The following is an 18,833-nucleotide window of genomic DNA, read 5'->3' as shown; positions in this document are numbered from 1 at the left end:
GCCGAGTCCATTCAGCACTCTATGGGACAATAGCGGAAAGCATGCTTCCCAGCGTTTCCATGAGGAGCATATAGTTGGAATAAGAAATATGGCAGTTTTATGCGACAAGGTCATTCAATGACCTCACGTGCCATTTAATTTGTTGCGATACAACGTGTCTGCCAGCTCTACTTTCTCTGAAGAAAACTGTCTCCATTTGCGTGTCCGAAGAAAAGCTGCACTTGCTGCGCGCTCGGAATGGCTCACATAAAAGGTACTATAATTACTTATTTGTAGCGCTCTTCAATAAACCAAGCTTCGTACAGTAATTATGGAATTAACGGGTGCATAAATTTTTTTATATCAGTACTCTTTAAGTGAGTGTGAAAAGCATATCTGCCGATATTTCGGTAGTGCTGTGCCGCAATCTTCAGTGTGGATTTCTTGACGTCGAAGCCAGGACAACACCCTCCCCTCTGTGTTTTCCTTCAGGAAATTTTTCTATAGCTGCCGTTCTCTGCAAAGGAACAGATTCGTTTGGATTTCTGTCTCATTTTAGCAACAAAAGCAGGGACAGAAGCTCCTTCTTCGCGGTCGTTGTCAATCTGGACGCAAGACCTTATGCTATCTGGCTGCACAATAATTCGAACTGACGCATTTCTAGAGCAAGATTGTTAATGTGTTACTTCTGACAAATAATTAAATTTACTAAACCTTATGTCGGGCTATCAATATTTGCTTTGAAAGACATCGTAAAGAAAAAGGTAAAAAGAGAACAATGGAAAGGTAAACCGGGAAATGCTCAAAAACGAAATCCATTAAGCAGATGCTGTCAGTAAGTTCTCCGTAGTGGATTATCAAGAAGTTGGCAAGTGAATTTCAACACAATTTGCATAGACCTATAGTTAAGTGTTTTGTTTTCATTAAAGGGGTACATTCTGTTCTGAATGAATCAAAGGCTCAGCTTAGCAAGTAATGCGAACTTATGTGGTGCTAAACGGCTCCGTCCGCCATTGGCCGCCATTGGAATCTGAACCTGGCAACGTTTAACGTTAGAACGCTATCTAGTGAGGCGAGTCTAGCAGTGTTATTGGAGGAATTAGAGGGTACTAAATGGGATATAATAGGGCTCAGTGAGGTTAGGAGGACAAAAGAAGCATATACAGTGCTAAAAAGCGGCCATGTACTGTGTTACCGGGGCTTAGCGGAGAGACGAGAACTAGGAGTCGGATTCCTGATGAATAAGAATATAGCTGGTAACATACAGGAATTCTATTGCATTAACGAGAGGGTGGCAGGTCTTGTTGTGAAACTTAATAAGAGGTACAAATTGAAGGTGGTACAAGTCTATGCCCCTACATGCAGTCATGATGACCAGGAAGTCGAAAGCTTTTATGAAGACGTGGAATCGGCGATGGGTAAAGTCAAAACAAAATACACTATACTGATCGGCGACTTCAATGCCAGTGTAGACAAGAAGCAGGCTGGAGACAAGTCAGTGGGGGAATATGGCATAGGCTCTAGGAATAGCAGAGGAGAATTATTAGTAGAGTTTGCAGAACAGAATAATATGCGGATAATGAACACCTTCTTCCGCAAGCGGGTTAGTCGAAAGTGGACGTGGAGGAGCCCGAATGGTGAGACTAGAAATGAAATCGACTTCATACTCTGCGCGAACCCTGGCATCATACAAGATGTAGACGTGCTCGGCAAGGTACGCTGCAGTGACCATAGGATGGTAAGAACTCGAATTAGCCTAGATATGAGGAAGGAACGGAAGAAACTGGTACACAAGAAGCCAATCAATGAGTTAGCGGTAAGAGGGAAAATAGAGGAATTTCGGATCAAGCTACAGAACAGGTATTCGGCTTTAATTCAGGAAGAGGACCTTAGTGTTGAAGCAATGAACGACTATCTCATGGGCATCATTAAGGAGTGCGCAATAGAAGTCGGTGGTAACGGCGTTATACAGGAAACCAGTAAGCTATCGCAGGAGACGAAAGATCTGATCAAGAAACGCCAATGTATGAAAGCCTCTAACCCTACAGCTAGAATAGAACTGGCACAACTTTTTAAGTTAATCAACAAGCGAAAGACAGCGGACATTAGGAACTATAATATGGATAGAATTGAACAGGCACTCAGGAACGGAGGAAGCCTAAAAACAGTGAAGAAGAAACTAGGAATAGGCAAGAATCAGATGTGTGCGTTAAGAGACAAAGCCGGCAATATCGTTACTAATATGGATGAGATAGTTCAAGTGGCTGAGGAGTTCTATAGAGATTTATACAGTACCAGTGGCACCCACGACGATAGTGGAAGAGAGAATAGCCTAGAGGAATTCGAAATCCCACAGGTAACGCCAGAAGAAGTAAAGAAAGCCTTAGGAGCTATGCAAAGGGAGAAGGCAGCTGGGGAGGATTAAGTAACAGCAGATTTGTTGAAGGATGGTGGTCAGATTGTTCTAGAGAAACTGGCCACCCTGTATACGCAATGCCTCATAACCTCGAGCGTACCGGAATCTTTGAAGAACGCTAACATAATCCTAATCCATAAGAAAGGGGACGCCAAAGACTTGAAAAATTATAGACCGATCAGCTTACTGTCCGTTGCCTACAAAGTATTTACTAAGGTAATCGCAAATAGAATCAGGAACACCTTAGACTTCTGTCAACCAAAGAACCAGGCAGGATTCCGTAAAGGCTACTCAACAATAGACCATATTCACACTATCAATCAAGTGATAGAGAAATGTGCAGAATATAACCAACCCTTATATATAGCTTTCATTGATTACGAGAAAGCGTTTGATTCAGTCGAAACCTCAGCAGTCATGGAGGCATTACGGAATCAGGGTGTAGATGAGCCATATGTAAAGATACTGGAAGATATCTATAGCGGCTCCACAGCCACCGTAGTCCTCCACAAAGAAAGCAACAAAATCCCTATAAAGAAAGGCGTCAGACAGGGAGATACGATATCTCCAATGCTATTCACAGCATGTTTACAGGCGGTGTTCAGAGGCCTGGAGTGGGAAGAATTGGCGATAAAAGTTGATGGAGAATACCTTAGCAACTTGCGATTCGCTGATGATATTGCCTTGCTTAGTAACTCAGGAGACCAATTGCAATGCATGCTCTTTGACCTGGAGAGGCAAAGCAGAAGGGTGGGTCTGAAAATTAATCTGCAGAAAACTAAAGTATTGTTTAACAGTCTCGGAAGAGAACAGCAGTTTACGATAGGTAGCGAAGCACTGGAAGTGGTAAGGGAATACATCTACTTAGGGCAGGTAGTGACCACGGATCCGGATCATGAGACTGAAATAACCAGAAGAATAAGAATGGGCTGGGGTGCGTTTCGCAGGCATTCTCAAATCATGAACAGCAGGTTGCCACTATCCCTCAAAAGGAAAGTGTATAACAGCTGTGTGTTACCAGTACTCACATATGGGGCAGAAACCTGGAGGCTTACGAAAAGGGTTCTGCTGAAATTGAGGACGACGCAACGAGCTATGGAAAGAAGAATGATGGGTGTGACGTTAAGGGATAAGAAAAGAGCAGATTGGGTGAGGCAACAAACGCGGGTAAACGACATCTTAGTTGAAATCAAGAAAAAGAAATGGGCATGGGCCGGACATGTAATGAGGAGGGAAGATAACCGATGGTCACTAAGGTTTACGGACTGGATTCCAAGGGAAGGGATGCGTCGCAGGGGGCGGCAGAAAGTTAGGTGGGCGGATGACATTAAGACGTTTGCAGGGACAATATGGCCAGAATTAGTACATGACCGGGGTAGTTGGAGAAGTATGGGAGAGGCCTTTGCCCTGCAGTGGGCGTAACTAGGCTGATGATGATGATGATGAAACGGCTCAAATACTTGAAAATTATTATCAAGATAAAATTTTATGACGTACTACCTAATCGGCAGCACTGAGGCCAAGAAATTTAGGAAAGCAGTTCTATCTTGAATTCTTCGACTATTCATCATGTTTTATTTTTTTGCGCCCCCCCCCAGTACGAGAAGAATTGCAGCACAACTCATCTCACGATGACTGTGGGCGGTAATGCGGAAAGTAATGGAGCAATATAGCGACAGGCTATACTGAAGTCACCTTTATTGAACACGTGTAGTGGTAATTCTCAGACTTTTGCCGCTTCGGCTATATGCCGCATGCACCGATATCGTCACGTTTTGTCATAGTGCCGCCCGTACCCGTGAGCACAGAGGCAGGACGACGACTGTACCACGCGAACCACTGACGATGCAATGACGAAGACGGAATGATGTTGATGGCACGACAAAGGTATCCAACAATGACATGAGTATCGTGAGGTACATCAAGACGCCAAGTTGGGCGACTCGGTCGGGATTCATTGAAGGGTTTTTAACAGCGCAACTCATCATCATCATCATCAGCCTGGTTACGCCCACTGCAGGCCAAAGGCCTCTCCCATACTTCTCCAACTACCCCGATCATGTACTAATTATGGCCATGTTGTCCCTGCAAACTTCTTAATCTCATCCGCCCACCTAACTTTCTGCCGCCCTCTGCTACGCTTCCCTTCCCTTGGAATCCATTCCGTAACTCTTAATGACCATCGGTTATCTTCCCTCCTCATTACGTGTCCTCAAGACTCAACTCAAGCGCAACTCAAGACACGGACAAAAGGCAAGTAAGAACGACAATACGGCCGTTTTTTACGTTCCTTTTCTCCCTGTCTTGAGTTGCGCAGTTAGGAACCTTACTACAATGAGGTTTGATTCTTAAATTATTACTATGGTATAACGCCGTCAATGGGACGACGACGACAACATGAGGGCAATGAAACGACGACTCTATGACAACGATGACATCAGACAACGGTATGACGTCAACTGGGCGAAGAAGTAGGAATAATAAAGATGGCACACCCAAGAAAGCATGATGACTATGGTAAGACAACGGATGCATGATAGCGGCTGTTTCGCAGCGTCGTAATGACGTCTATGACATGGAAACAGCAGCATAATCACGGCTCAATGACCATATCAGGATTAAGATGGAATGACGAATAAAGATTGAGGTCGATGGATTGACGAACCATGTACGACGACTGTGGCATGATGACAATGTAAGGACATTACTGAAGTTACGGGGATAATAATAATAATATTTGGGGTTTTACGTGCCAAAACCACTTTCTGATTATGAGGCACGCCGTAGTGGAGGACTCCGGAAATTTTGACCACCTGGGGTTCTTTAACGTGCACCTAAATCTAAGCACACGGGTGTTTTCGCATTTCGCCCCCATCGAAATGCGGCCGCCGTGGCCGGGATTCGATCCCGCGACCTCGTGCTCAGCAGCCGAACACCATAGCCACTGAGCAACCACGGCGGGTCAAGTTACGGGGATGGTGAAACGACAATAGTATCACAGTGAATGAATGACGATGATGGCGTGACGACGGAATTACAGCGGCATGAAGGGAATGGAATGACGACGACTGCGTGATGACATTGGCATGAAGATAGCTTCATCACGAAACCTGTACGGTGACGATGGCGCGACGTTGACATGACGAGAGTCGGGTGACGAAGCTGGAGTGACAGCGGCGACATGACTACGACTGTAGAAGGATGGCGGTCTCGCAATGGAGGCATGATATAGACCGTCTGACGATGACCGCATGGCAAGGTTGGCATAGTCACGACTTAATGACAGTATGATTTCAGTGCAATGACAAAGAAAGGTTAAGTCGATGGAACAATGATAGCGGTATAACGACGGAATAACGACAGGGAGATGACGTTACTGAAGTGATGAGAACGAAACGATAGCGTGTCTATGACGGCAAGACGATGATGGCGTGATGATGACGGCATGACGATAGTCGGGTAAAAAAGTTGGAATAACCATGATGCAATGACTACGATGGCATCATAGCCCTCAACAAGCGTTTAGCAACTTGAGCCACTAGGTCGAGGTTGAAGGCATGACGACGACGACGGCATGATGAGAGTGAGATCGCGAAGCTGGAATGACGCTAGAATGACCACGGCGGCATTACGATAAGACATACCTAGCAGCCCAAGCAGGTACACAACTTGGGCCACTAAATAAGCGTAGGAGGCTTGATAGATAGATAGATAGATAGATAGATAGATAGATAGATAGATAGATAGATAGATAGATAGATAGATAGATAGATAGATAGATAGATAGATAGATAGATAGATAGATAGATAGATAGATAGATAGATAGATAGATAGATAGATAGATAGATAGATAGATAGATAGATAGATAGATAGATTGTAGTGGGTAATATGCAAGTGGCACTGTAGTTGTAGTGGGTAATATGCATGTGGCACTGTGCGGACTGCCACCGCTGCGGCGCGAGACACGAGCGCGGGTTGTTGATGCGAAGCGCTAGGACTCGTGATCTAGAGCTACCTGCGATCCCTCGAACGAGCTACAATAAACCCCATTTCATTTGGTGGAGCTGCGGGGTAACCTCGAAAACTGGAACTCCGAAGCCGGACGCTACCGACTGCTGCGACCATGCCTGACGAAACCACCCAGGAAGATGCACCACAGCCTCCGACGGTCATCGTTTCCGGTGCATTGCGCCAGCGTGATCCTGCCATCTTTAGCGGCACCGATGATCATGACGTGGAGGATTGGTTGTCATCTTACGAAAGGGTGAGCCAGCATAACAAGTGGGACGACGTCACGAAGTTGCACAATGTGCTGTTTTACTTAACCGGCGTCGCGAACCTCTGGTTCCGAAACCACGAACACGATTTCACAACGTGGAGCAGATTCAAGACAAGTTTCACAGAAGTGTTCGGGCACCCCGCTGTGCGCAAGCTTCGCGCAGAACAACGCTTACGGGGGCGCGCGCAACATCACGGTGAAACGTTCACAAGTTACATCGAAGATGTCATTGACCTGTGTAAGCGCGTGAATCCGTCAATGGCGGAACAGGACAAGATAAAACACATTATGAAAGGCATTGATGAGGACGCATTTCAAATGTTGCTAGCGAAGGATCCGCGTACCGTGGCCGAAGTTATCAACTTGTGCCAAAGTTTTGACGAGCTACGGAAACAACGCATCTTAGCTCGGCGCCCACCGCCTACGGAAGATTCGTTAGCAGCATTGGTTATTGGCGACAACCACACAACTTTGCTGACGCAAATAAAAGAATTTGTGCGCGAGGAGGTCGCGCGACAGCTCTCGATTTTGCCGACCACGGAGAAGCCTTCTCAATATTTGGCTCCAGCGATCCGACAGGTAATTCAAGAGCAAGTGACCGAAGCTCTTCCACCTCCGTGTCAGCCGGCTCTCGTGGCCGCGCCTCTGACGTATGCTGAAGCCGCTGCACGGGCGCCTCGTCTGCCGGGATTCTCGCCTCCGCCTTCAGCGCCTCCCCAGCCGGTGTTCTCTCATCCGCCCTCGCCTCGCCAGCAGGTCGCTCCCTTTTTCAGCGCACAGCAGCAAGGCACAAATCCTTGGCGCACTCCTGACAACCGCCCAATATGCTATGCCTGCGGTACACCGGGACATGTAGCGCGCTTCTGCCGCCGGCGCTTGCCGGCCTTCGTGGGCACCGCGCGACCACCCAGCTCCGGCTTCCGACCATACCGTATGCCTCAGCGACCACCACCGGAAGTCTACGCTGCTGATGACATACCAGCACCGCAGTCACAGCTCTACAATACTCGTCGCTCGCCTTCCCCTCGTCGGCGCTCACTCTCACCCATGCGTCGTAGGCCCAGTGCCAGTACTACTGAGGCGGAAAACTGATTTCCGCAGTTCCTGAGGCACGAACTGCGTCATCCTCGGAACATCAAAGTCCTCGTTTTTCTCCCGCTAACGTTATTGAAGTGTCTGTTGATGGCATCAAATGTCTTGCGCTCGTCGATACAGGTGCTGCTGTATCTGTGATTAGTGAGAAACTTTGCCGTGCATTACGGAAAGTGACCATGATGCCTTCGGTATTATTGCTTAGAACAGCCAGTGCACAACAAGTTCAGCCTGTCGCTATGTGCACTGCCAGGGTGTTGATTCGAGACATTTTGTATTCGATTGATTTCTTTGTGCTAACTTGTTGCTCCCACGATGTGATTCTCGGTTGGGATTTTCTGTCGCGCCATCACGCCGTCATTGACTGTGCACGTGCTGAGGTTCAGTTCTCCGTTCTGTGTGATTTGCCGTCTCACGACTTTCAAGTTCATGATGTTACCAGGATCTGTGTAGCTTCAGATACTGACCTTCCCCCTCACAGCGCGGTATTTGTCCCTCTTTCATGCGCATCGCTTGCCGAAGCGACGGTCATGTTTTCACCCGCTGCCGTCTTCATTCGCCGCCTACCTATATTGTTGCCTTTCGCCCTCCTCACAATTCACCATGGGGCTGCAGCAATACTGATTTCTAACCCAAATTCGTACACTTTGGCTTTGCACTGTGGCGAGACTATTGGTACCATCCAGACTGTGGACGCTGACGTTATTGTGCATTTCCCTGTTCCCGACGACGTGGATACTGCCAACGTAACAGCACTGGCACCCCATGTGCCATCTAACCAAGTACCACCGGATGTTTTTTGTCGCTCTATTGCCGATGACCTCGAGCCGACACAACGTGAGCGGCTTATTACTCTTTTAAATGATTTTCACGCCTCTTTTGACTGCAACCAAGCATCATTAGGCCGCACCAGTACCGTCTCTCACCACATTGATACGGGACACCACGCACCATTACGCCAGCGTCCGTACCGCGTGTCATCCACCGAGCGTCGTGTCATCGCCGAGCAAGTTGAAGACATGCTTGAACGTGGTGTTATCAAGCCATCCTGCAGTCCTTGGTCATCTCCTGTAGTACTCATTAAGAAAAAAGATGGCTCGATTCGTTTCTGTGTGGACTATCGTCGCCTCAACAAGATTACACGAAAAGATGTCTATCCTCTGCCGCGCATAGATGACGCCCTGGATTGTCTTCATGGTGCCGAATTCTTTTCTTCTTTGGACTTGCGATCGGGCTATTGGCAAGTGCCAGTGGCTGAATCCGACCGCTCGAAGACAGCTTTTATTACGCCTGATGGCCTGTATGAGTTTACAGTAATGCCATTCGGCCTCTGCAATGCACCCGCGACATTCGAAAGGATGATGGACAATCTTCTACGAGGCCTCAAATGGAAGACGTGTTTGTGTTATTTAGACGACGTGGTAGTTTTCTCCCCTGATTTCACCACTCACCTCTCTCGTCTACGCGAAGTCCTTACTTGCCTTATCACCGCCGGCCTTCAACTTAACTTGAAAAAGTGCCGCTTCGGAGCTCGCCAGCTGACCATACTTGGCCATGTCGTGTCCAAAGACGGCCTCCTTTCCGACCCTGACAAACTTCGTGCTGTCGCAGAATTTCCGCGGCCGACTACAGTAAAAGAGCTCCGCAGTTTCGTCGGTCTTTGCTCTTAGTTTCGCCGCTTTGTGCGCAATTTTGCCTGCATCATCGCTCCCCTGACGAAGCTCCTGGCTGGCTCTGGTGACCTTCGCGACTGGACTCCGGCATGTGACCAAGCCTTCACCACTTTGCGCCGTCGGCTTACCTCACCGCCTGTTCTACGCCACTACGACCCGAGTGCACCGACTGAAGTTCATACCGACGCCAGCGGCGTTGGTCTTGGGGCCGTCCTTGCACAACGGAAGCCTGGCTTTCCAGAATATGTGGTTGCATATGCGAGTCGTGCTCTCACGAAGGCAGAATCCAATTATTCTGTCACGGAAAAAGAATGTTTAGCTATAGTTTGGGCCTTAAACAAATTTCGCCCTTACTTGTATGGCCGTCCGTTCGACGTTGTGACAGACCACCACGCGCTCTGCTGGCTTGCGTCACTGAAAGACCCGTCGGGGCGTCTTGGACGTTGGGCTCTTCGGATCCAAGAATTTGACATTCGCGTCATTTATCGATCCGGGCGCCAACATTCTGATGCAGATGCGCTCTCCCGTGCGCCCATGCGATCCGACGAAAGGCCACCTTCACCCATAGAGTGCCCGGTTGCTACGCTTGCCGTTAGTCACATGCCGTCTGAACAGAGAAAAGATCCGTGGATTGTGTCTCTTATTGACATTCTTAGCAGTTCTTCAACGTCTGCATGCCCTCGAGCCATTCGTCGCCAAGCCACCCACTTCGTGCTACGGGACGCCATCTTGTACCGCCGAAACTATCAGCCCGACGGTCGCAAATGGCTGCTAGTCATCCCTCGCCATTTGCGTTCCGACGTATGCACGTATTTCCATGCAGACCCACAACAAGCTCATGCTGGCGTCCTGAAAACCTACGAGCGGCTCCGCCAGCGGTACTACTGGCGCGGCATGTATTCTTATGTCCGCAAATACATTCGGTCATGTGCAGCCTGTCAGCGACGCAAGACATCTTCTCATACGACAGGCCCTCTGCAACCTTTACCTTGTCCTGCACGTCCTTTTGATCGGGTTGGCATCGACCTTTATGGGCCTCTTCCATGCAGTGCTACTGGCAATCGTTGGATAATTGTCGCAGTAGACCACCTGACAAGATATGCTGAAACTGCTGCATTTGCTTCGGCTGCTGCTCGCGACGTCGCCGCATTCATCTTACGGCATTTCGTCTTACGGCACGGCGCACCGCGAGAACTGCTCAGTGACCGAGGCCGTGTCTTCTTGTCCGAAGTTATTAATGAGCTCCTCGCCGCGTGCCGCACTGTTCACCGCACCACTACGGCGTATCACCCACAAACTAACGGTCTAACGGAACGATTCAACCGCACCCTTGGGGACATGCTCACCATGTATGTTGCGTCGGATCATTCCAATTGGGACGATGTCCTCCCTTTTGTGACGTACGCATACAATACCGCCGTTCAGGCTACCACAGGCTTCTCACCATTTTTCCTTCTTTATGGCCGTGAACCATCCACTACCCTCGACACCGTACTACCATATCACCCGGATGCCTCTGAATTCACCCCTCTTTCCGAAGTTGCTCGCCATGCTGAAGAGTGCCGCCAACTTGCTCGCTCGTTCACGTAGGATACCCAAGGAATCCACAAAGATCGCCACGACAACGATCAGCCCACACAGTCCTTCGCCGTGGACTCTCACGTCTGGCTTCGGCTGCCCTTCCAAGCTCCAGGCCTGAGCCCAAAGCTTGCTCCAAAATATCAAGGTCCGTACCGGATCGTCGCGTGTACTTCGCCTGTGAATTATGTGGTCGAACCGGTGACGCCATCTCCGGACAAACGCCGCCGTGGCCGCGAGACTGTTCACGTCAGCCGCCTGAAGCCGTACCACGACCCCCTTATCGTATCATCGCCTTAGGTCGCCAGGATGGCTCCTCTTCGCCCCGGGGGAAGTTGTAGTGGGTAATATGCAAGTGGCACTGTAGTTGTAGTGGGTAATATGCATGTGGCACTGTGCGGACTGCCACCGCTGCGGCGCGAGACACGAGCGCGGGTTGTTGATGCGAAGCGCTAGGACTCGTGATCTAGCGCTACCTGCGATAACTCGAACGAGCTACAATAAACCCCATTTCAAGATAGATAGATAGATAGATAGATAGATAGATAGATAGATAGATAGATAGATAGATAGATAGATAGATAGATAGATAGATAGATAGATAGATAGATAGATAGATAGATAGATAGATAGATAGATAGATAGATAGATAGATAGATAGATAGATAGATAGATAGATAGATAGATAGATAGATAGATAGATAGATAGATAGATAGATAGATAGATAGATAGATAGATAGATAGATAGATAGATAGATAGATAGATAGATAGATAGATAGATAGATAGATAGATAGATAGATAGATAGATAGATAGATAGATAGATAGATAGATAGATAGATAGATAGATAGATAGATAGATAGATAGATAGATAGATAGATAGATAGATAGATAGATCATGTTTCTAATAACACTGTCCCAATTCTGCACGCCACATCTGTATCGCGGCAGTGCATGATTATCGACCTTTACACTCCCTCATGTTAGGTGCCTGTATTGCCGTTAGTGATATGAAATTTCCAGTAAATTTGAATCATAGATCGATAGAATGAAAACAGCTCAAGTTGGCAAAAAAATGCTGTTCGCATTAACAGCTTGAACGAATAAATTACTATGGTAAACTGGATTTAAGCGACTGGTCCAAAATAATTTTGACGCTCCTTCTAATTTCCCATCGTGCCACGCGTGAAATGGCGCCCACATAATTGATATAGTTGTCGCCATCGCTGATTCGTAACACATAACTGCACACTTCACCCACCATCTGAAAACTATAAGATCAGGAAGCATGCAAACATGTCCTTCATGACCTGTAGAACCAAAATCCTTCTAGCGAATAAAAGAGTGAGCTATTTGTTATAAAAGGTACACGTATTGCCATAACAGTTAGAAACTTGTCCTTGCATGAGCCTTGGCCTGCTGTTATTTATGCTTAATCATGTTAAGAAAGGTGCGAATATTTTGCGAGTGTTTCCAATATTTCCGGATAAAAAGCCTGATCTTTCAAGTTTTCAACGCCTTCAAACTTTCTGGAAATTTCACATCACTAATGGGAATACGGGGACTTCACATGAGGGAGTGCAAAGTCGATAATCATTGCAGTGCAGCGATGGAGAACGGGCATGCAGAATTGGGGCAGTGTTAATAGAAACATGAACTTGTATAATTAAGGTACGAAAGAAATTGCCTACTGAGTCCTGCAGAGTGCGCACTAAATACCTAACAGCAGTTGCGCATATTACTAAGATCATATGCAACATGTAAATGTGACAAGGAAGCCAATGCCTTTACAAGACTTGTAAAGGGACTATAGTTCATCCAGAGAATAAATTTCCGTATAGTTTCACATATATTCATCTGAAAATGTCTAGCAATTAGTGCATTTTTATGAAATATACACGAGTTTACGTCTTGTACACATTACCAGTGTGCACGAGTCTAGTAACTTCAGGCTAAGTTGTCATTGAAAGCGCATTTATCTGGTATGTACGTTAATAATGCGAGGTGCATGCCTTTTCATATGAAAATATGAGTAACGTCACGTGGCCCGACTGTGGACAATAATATACTTCTTTGTATCAGTTATTAAATCGGATGAATTCACACATCTGTTATACATTTATCTTAATTGTATTGCCTCTTCGTGACATAATATTTCGTGGTCCAGATGAGGAAATTCGGCAAAACATCATATTAGAAAGGTCTTCCTTGTAGTTCTATAACAGCTCCAACTGACATTTGCTTTTCTTTATAACGCAATATTACAGTTATTATTGAGATATGAATTATATGGACATTCCAGGCGAATTTCCACCGTCGTCGTCGCCGTCGGCAGCGGCGTTGTCAGGATGTTCAGTATCAAGTTCAAGTGCGATAACATTGCCGTCAAGCGTCGTAAGCTTTGTTGGCGGCGAGGGCTTACGGAGTCGCCATCTGTAGGAGGCGCCTTGCTTGTGTAGTTTGAGGGACAACGCGGCGTGCTCCTCATAGGTTCTGCTGTGAGCGCTGTGACCGCGCGAGAGTCTTCCTGGACATTTCTGGAAGTACTCTCGAAACAGGATAAGTTTGGCACTATCAAAATAATATTCTTCGGCAAACGGGAAGAAGAGAATGGTTTGCAGACGCTGTCTCTTTACCGAATACGTATAGTCAACGCCCACTGCGCACTGTCGCTGCGATGGATTCGCCCGAACCAGGTTCTTTCGTGAAAGATAAGCACTCGTGGAGAGCAAACCATGCGTAGTGTGTTCTTATAGGGGGCCATCTGTATGACTAAAGAGAGCATAACAAAATGAAGCCTCAGTGCAGCGATCGCATAGGCTCGCAGCGACCGACTGGGCATCTGCATTCATACGCGAGTACAGTATTTCGCTTTCGCTGTGAGCACGTTTTCACACCGTGCCTTGAGCTTTAGGCCGCGGTATATGAGCATTTTAGAGTGCACAAGCAACCTATGTTGCGTGGACGCTATCAGAGCTGTTCAAAAATTATTTCGTTATATCTAGGGACTTCGACGCCTACGGCGACTTGTGGTGTGCCGTTGCGACTATTCAATATGCTTTTTTCTTTTGTTCTAAATTCTTGGACGTTTCAATATCGCTATTCATGAAGTTGGATCGTACTGTATGCTTATCGGTCTTCTCAGCGAGCAATTTCCCTTTGCTTCGTTTTCCCTAATGCAATATGCATTCATTGCTTGGTGCTAACACAAACATGAGCGTCACCAGTGTCTAGCATCAACAAGTTTATAGATCAAAGCTTTACATTAGCCGGGTATTGTGCAGGTGAACAGAGCAGTAATTTACAGTAACTTACCATCCTGGAAGCCTTCAAAGGCTTACAGTTTACTTTTCAGCTTGCTTCGGCGCTTCATAAGCAGCCGACACGGCCGCTGTGTCCACGTGATCCCTCATACCACGTAACGCCGACGGCAGCGCCAGCTTGTCCAGTCGTGGAGCTCGCCCCAAGCGAAGGTTTTTGAGGGTGAGCCCAGAGCAATGGTGGCTTGATGAGATGGTGTCTTTTCGCGCTCGCAAATGAGGAAGGCGAGGAGAGTGCGTGTCGACTTCTCATGTGTGTAACGGTGAGGAGTGGGGGAGATGTGTGTGTGTGCCAGAAGTGGGGGAATGCGGCCGGTTAATGCACATCTCCTCTTTTACTGCAGCTGCACCGGTTTAGCACGTCCTAACTTGTGCAGGCTTCGAAAGCCAGCCGACCAAAGATAACTGTTGGCGTCGTGTGAGCTGTGTTTTTGCGCGACTAGTTCGCATTGCATTGAACCAAGGGGCATAATGAAGGAGAATTCAGTCACCGCTCATTCCACTGTTCGTTATGTTAGCGTTCCCACAAAGAGCGTTCGCGGCAATCGAGTGAGATGTGCTTGTGTTGTCCATGCGCGGGTGACAACGTCCTTGTTAATTTAGACACAGAATGCTTATAGCAGATTGTGCAGCTTATAAAACGACTAACCTTACTTAGTACAGCTGTCTAATAGTTCTTTATCCTAATCAATGCTTGGCCTGCCAGCAGAAACTGTGACATTTACTGTCCTGCAAACGGCAGCGAAATTTCACTTCGCCGCCATTCAGCATATATTTAACTTAATATAAGGGCCATTGTTTATATTTCCAAGAGTCCCACAGGGCGGGGACTTGCGTTGCCATGAATGTCCATTAAATTATCAACTCGACAAACGTAGAGGTTCTCCTAGTTGCAAAAGTTCCGTCATTGCGGACTCATAACTACGTTTCTTGGACGCTATAAGCCATCTTACGCTATGGCCTTTAGGAACCGTGCGCACTTGTGCCAAGCTCTTGGCTTTGTGGTATAGTGTAAGACTTGGAACACTTACATGGAAGTGTCCAGGTCCTTTAGTTTCTTAATCATCGAGCTCTTGAACCTCGACAGCGACTATAACGGTTCGACAGGAACGAAATGAGCAATTTTGCACAAAGGAGAACACTGAAAGTGATAGCAAGGTCTGGTGCTACACTAGACCTTCCCACACGGTGTTCTAGTAATAGGTGAACAGGACGTGGCATGACGCAGTAGGCCATATAACTTTTGCCACGCCGGAGCACCAGTTATCTGACAAGAACCAGACCAGCCACAGCGCTGGCGCGATGAGCTACGCTAGCAGTGAGGTTACCAGTGACGGCCCTCGATGGGGCACGTGTTGAGACCAAGGATGAGACAGCGTTTGCCATAACCGCAATGTAATGAATAGATACATCAAGCTTAATGTTTACTCTCTCTTCGTCTGTTCTGTTCGCCGTAACATGCTGTGGTCTGCGTGCAACTGTTAAACAGGAACGCTGATGTGTCGGCGCACAAGGCTCAAGCCAGCAGCAGAAGTCAGGACGCTGCGCCAGTGGCCTGGTTCGCAGGTGTCGGTCAATCACGGAAATAGTGCCGTCACTAATTATCGCGGGTATGTGCCCCTAGGTATGTGCCGCGGAGTATGTTTTCATGCCACAGGGCCTGCGCCATCGTTTTCACGTCACCGTCGTCTCGTCATAGTCACGCCATCTCGCCATATAGTTTCACACATCCAATTTCCTTCGTACCGTTGCCCTCAGGTCGTCTGCATCATACATTCATGATTCCATTGTCATCATACCACCGTCGTCGTTCCATCGACGGCATTCCTTCGTCATTTCATCCTAATCATGCTGGTATCATTCAACCATAATTATGATCACGTTGGGAAGTCGTCATCGTCATACTGTCGTCGTGATGTCGTCCGTCGCGGTCATTCTGCTGTCATCATTTCAGGTTTCCATCCGATTCTCCTCATAACGTCGTGGTCGCGCCATCGTCGTCATTCAGCCGTTCCTATGCACTTTTCGTCAGGCCATCGTCGTCAATTACCAGGGGTCACACCATTGACCTTATGGCGCTGTTGTGACGCTGTCGTTATTAAAAATGCTTCATAATAGAATCATCATCCAATTGCCGTCATGCCCTTATCATACTGCATTCCGCTGCGCCAGTGTGTGCTTGGAAAGTCGACGAGTGCACGAGCATCGTAGAGGAGCATAGATATTTTACCGAGAACGCTATGAAACGTGTACAGTGAAATGTCATGGAATAGGCAGAACGTTCCCACACCCAAAAGATTCGGCGAGCTCAAGGTCTGTGACGAGAACGCCTGGCCCGCACCATAAGGAATGCCTAAACAGTAGCGTTACACATTTGTAACTGTCCTGTTAGTTTTTTATGGCCAAGCACACTGTGTGGTTCTCGTGTCTTCAGAAAACTAACGGTCCACGCCTGTGCTGTCTGTAACGCAAGGTGGTCACAACGGCGACGGCTACGACAACTGCAAAAAGTCCCTGTTTCACCCTAAAGGCGAAGCATCGATTGCGATAGCACATTATTACAGAGCTATACGAAGTAAGGATAGTAGTTATTTTTTGGCAGTATAAACACTTGCGTACTAACTAAATTAAGGAGCATTGTGCGACGCGCTCTCAGGCAAACATGAACACATCGTACTCGATGACCGCGCGCGCTCGCTGTCAGAATGCTGGTGTGAAGAAGTGTGGCAGCAGCACCGAGCGTGTCGACCTCCGTGATGCCTCTCACTTCAACGCCAACTAAGCAGAACACAGCCCACAAGAAGCCCTCGGCGCGCCTATACTGGACAAGTTCTAAACCCATCGCAGATCATTGTCAAGCTAGGGCTAGCGCGGCAGCGCTCAGCCGTGACATACGCAGCCGCCTCCGCAGTACACATACCCCCTCCCCCCCAGCGCTGCGCACGTGTTGGAAGACGGTGCGCTTCCTCACGGCCTTCCTCTCTTCCACGCACGGCATTGAGACACCCTCTTCCGCTTAATCTTGCTTGGTTTTTATAAGGAACATGACGGGCAACGCCGATGGCACAAATGCGCCTGCAGCGTCCATTTAATTGCTATGGAACAAAATAGTTCTCCAGCGTCCCCACAATTGCTAGCGAATTAAAAAAAACAAGACGATATACTATTCCAATAGAAATACGTGAGTGAGGGGCAGAGCGGGGCCTTCCCACTGTGTCACTCACTGCGAATGTCACAATTGACTGTGCCTTCGGCTGCTTAGGCAGCCTAAATTTTCTGCACAGGCAGATTCTGAACATCTACCTTGGTCAAGTGGCACCAGAAGGAATGAAGGAAGTATCAGTCAACACCTGCAACAATTTATCACAGTGAGCATAGCGATTCAGGCCAAATGCAATCAGAAAATGCGTAGAACAGCACAAAGAAAACAGTTCGCTCATTGTGTGCAGACTTCGAACTTGGGCATGTGTCATTTCTGCCACCGCTATTGACAGAAGCGACGAAAATATTGAAAGGCCTTGATCTTAGAAGGCCATGACACTCCTCCACAGTCAATTTCATAGCCTTACATCTGTTCGGCCACTCGACGTGCGCAAAACCTCTTTTGGAGAGCGGCAAGATATTTACTATAGGTAAGCCAGCCCGTGCGCAAACATTAATATGCGTACAGATCACATACAAGTACACGTTACAAAAAAGAAGACTGATTATAATTACAAATACTTTCTTCGAAAGGTCAGTTGATTTCAAGGTACCAACATCTGCCCCGTAAATGTCTGAGTGATTACTAGAAAGTAAACGATTACTTTAACGTTGCTCTTCTCTCCATTTTATTAACATTACACAAATATAGAAAATTTAACAATAGCCTGGCGCTTTGAGTGTGCCCTCTGCAGCCTTTGACACGCTGTTCATTGTCCCTAATAATTGCTTTTCCAAAGCTTCTTCCGTAATGCTCTCTCGTTTTCTTGTGAATACATCTGACAGCAAGGCGGAAAACTTCCTCCGTGAGCGCGCTGGAGAGAAGGGCTGCGTTGTAATGCACGAACACATCGCTCACAAGGGTGTGGTTACTGAAAACGCCACGATGCTTGGGTGTGGGTCCTCTACGAAACATAGCGCGTCATTGTTGCTCGGGCTAGCGGAACGCGCTCCCGATAGCGCCCTTGAAGAAATGAAGAAACATCCATAGGTGAGTGCCTGGCACCAACGTCTGAAGCGGTCATTGCTGTCGATTTATAGACGCTGCTTTGAATAAATTTGATGGGCCTCCTCTTGGTGCCATTCACTGGTTAGACATTTACAATTAAACAACTAATGGCAACGTACATCGGTGAACGTTCACGTTCCTAGAAAATGTAACCAAATTTGTACTGTGATGGATTTTTAAGCCACTTGTTATTCAGCCCTAAAATGATGTTCATGTGTTTAAATAGGCGTATGTGAGTCACGTATTTATCAAACATATAAGCGCTTAATAGCCACGAATTCT

This window comes from Dermacentor variabilis, chromosome 3, assembly GCF_050947875.1.
Source record: "Dermacentor variabilis isolate Ectoservices chromosome 3, ASM5094787v1, whole genome shotgun sequence".
Classification (NCBI taxonomy): domain Eukaryota; kingdom Metazoa; phylum Arthropoda; class Arachnida; order Ixodida; family Ixodidae; genus Dermacentor; species Dermacentor variabilis.
The sequence above is the reverse complement of the archived record's forward strand: the minus strand, read 5'-3'. Positions refer to the sequence as shown.